The sequence below is a fragment of the Choloepus didactylus genome, chromosome 15 (genome assembly GCF_015220235.1).
Source record: "Choloepus didactylus isolate mChoDid1 chromosome 15, mChoDid1.pri, whole genome shotgun sequence".
NCBI classification, from domain to species: domain Eukaryota; kingdom Metazoa; phylum Chordata; class Mammalia; order Pilosa; family Megalonychidae; genus Choloepus; species Choloepus didactylus.
In genome coordinates this window covers 11,739,641-11,742,412 of record NC_051321.1, presented here as the reverse complement: position 1 = coordinate 11,742,412, position 2,772 = coordinate 11,739,641, and positions in this window count along the sequence as shown.

Genomic DNA, 2,772 nt, shown 5'->3' with positions numbered 1-2,772 from the left:
GAGAGAGAGGTAAATTCGGATCCAGGGTCTTGGGTAGCTAAAGGCCTGCAGGCTGGCTGCTTAAAGAGGGAGAAGGTAGCTCACAAGCTTCTCAAAACCTGCAAAAGGTCCCAGCCCCTTGTGCCAGCAATCCTTGGATCCCAAAGAAGGAGGGCGACTTGGTTTTACAGCTGCCTGGGGATTTCATTCCCATGTTTGCCGTGAGGCCCGTCACTCTGGGTCTGGGGGTGCCTTGTCCACAGCCCCTCTCCACCTGCAGCTCTGCTGGGCGGGTCCCTGGATGCTCCATCCTTCACACCCGCCCCAGCAGCTCCTGGTGCTCCCTCCACCTGGGGTGCCCCTTCCCCTCCCCCAGAAGCACCCCCACTTCCCCTGCCCAAATCCTTCCTTGGTGTTGTGAGAATGGAACAAAGTAGCCTGTGTAAAGGGCCCGACTGGGGACTACACTGGCAGGTTCACCAGAGCGGAGGGGGGGTGGGGGGTGGGGGCAGAATGCGAGCTTAGCGCTGGGGGAGGGGGTGGCAAGCCCCAGGGCTGGGCCGGCCTAAGATTTGTGGGAAAAGCGCCTCAGGGCTTCTGGTGGCTCCCAAGGAAGCAGCTTAGAATGTCCCAGCTCCAGGGAAGAGCAGAGGACCCCCAGCCCAGGGAAAGGGGGCTGAGTGCCAGGAGGGGCATCAGCTGCGGAAAGAGCTGGCACGGCCCTGAGACTGACAGGTTTTCCTCCAGGTCAGCCGACCAGCAGCTCGCAGGCACAGAGCCTCACATGGCAGGGGCTGAAGAAGGAGCTACGTTTCCCTGGCTTCTTAACCAATGGCATTTTTTCAACCTTTTTATTTTGAAATAATTATAGATTCATAGAAGGTGCAGAAACAGTACAGAGAAGCCCCGTGTACACTTCACCCAGTTCTCCCCTACAGACACCCTATATAACTGTAGGACAAGATCAGAACCAGGACACTGACCCTGGGCCCATCCATGGGCTTTATTCAGATTCAAACAGTGGTGTTTTAATCACCTCTTGTAATGGTTCTCAAATACCGTATTGCCAAGAATTTCACGCATTACTGGTGGGAATGTAAAAGGGTGCAGCTGCCCTGTTAAAGTTTGGCAGCTCCTCAATCAGGTAAACAGAGTTACCATAGGACCCAGCAATTTCACCCCTAGGTATATACATACCCCAAAGAATTGAGAACAGGGACTCAAACAGATACTTGTACACCCATGTTCATAGCAGCATTATTCACAACTGCAAAAAGGTAGCAAATGCCCAAGTGTCCATCCACAGATGAAAGGATAAACAAAATGTGGTCTGTCCATACAACAGATTATTATTCATCCATAAAAAGGAAAGAAGTCCTAATACATGCATAATGTGGATGAACCTTGAAAACATTATACTAAGTGAAAGAAGTCAGACAAATATTGCATGATTCCACTTAGATGAAATATCTAGAATAGGCAAATTCATAGAGAGAAAAAAATTAGATTAGAGGTTAGCAGGGGGCACAGCATGGGGAGGGGAGGGAGGAGAGAATGGGATGCTATTCCTTAAAGCATGCAGAGTTTCTGTTTAGGGTGATGGAAAAGTTTTGGAAGTTGATGGTAGTGATGGTTGCACAACATTGTGAATGTAATTAATGTCAGTGACAAAAAAAGGTTAAATGGAAAATTTTGTTTGTATATGTTGCCACAATAAAATTAAAAAAAAAAAAATTCACGAGTCAAAAGTGATTCAGCAGCACTGCAGCCCCTCCCACCCACCTTCCGTTTCCCCTGATCACAGAAAGCCAAGGAGAGAGGAGCCGAGGGGAGAGCCAGGCAGGGCTTTCTGTCCTCTCCTAACCCTTCAGTAGACTGTCCTGGGGTCTTATATGGACACGGTGAGCAGGAAGAGACAGGTTCCTGAACTCCAATGAAAGGTGAGTGGTTTAGTCTCTTACCTGCCCCCTTGGGAAAGGTCCTCAGTGTCTGCACCATCACCTTTAGAGTGGCCTGTGCCCCTGTTTCCTCATCTGTAAAATGGGGATAATAACAGAGGCCATTTCATAGGATGATTAGGAGACTTAAGGGAGCTTGGTGTTTGATACACTAATAAAAATAAAAATAAAATTTTAAAAAGACTTTAGAGGAGAGTTGCTAAGGCTTCCCAAATAACCTTGAGTGCATGAGGCTTTGGAGAAGCACTTTATTTAATTTATACGGGGGATGCTTTTTGCTTGTGAAATCAATTTGAGATGCAAGTAAATAAGTTGTTTGAAGACTGTTGGAGTGAATTGCATGACGTTGATTGGAGACTTAGCCACATGCTTTCAACAGTGATTGGACTTGAGAAGAACCATCAACCATGCCAGGGGCCTGGTTGGTGAGTCACATTTTTCTTCCCAGTCCCTGCCCTCCTCCCTTGTGTGTTCAGCAAGATCGTGTCAGCTCTATTAAGTTGCCAAAGGTGTAGCAGCAAGGCTGGGGCTGAATTTGGGTATTTGTTCAATATCCCCTACTGCTTCCAATCCAAGTTCTGGTTCTAGAACATAAAGCCCAGTCTACCTGCTTATGAGCTGCAGGAACATTCTGTGGAGCAAAGTTTCTGACAGTAAAACCAGAAGTCCTTTGAGAGGCTGGAGCTGGACCATTAGCTGGAGCTCTGATCTCAGGGCAGGAACGGGGCCAGGGCACATTTGCTGATTGAGGCTTTCAGGAGAGGCAGGGGCTTCACCCTCAGCTGGGCTACCCTTTCTCTGGGGCAGTTCAGGGGAAGACAGAAACCTTTTTCTC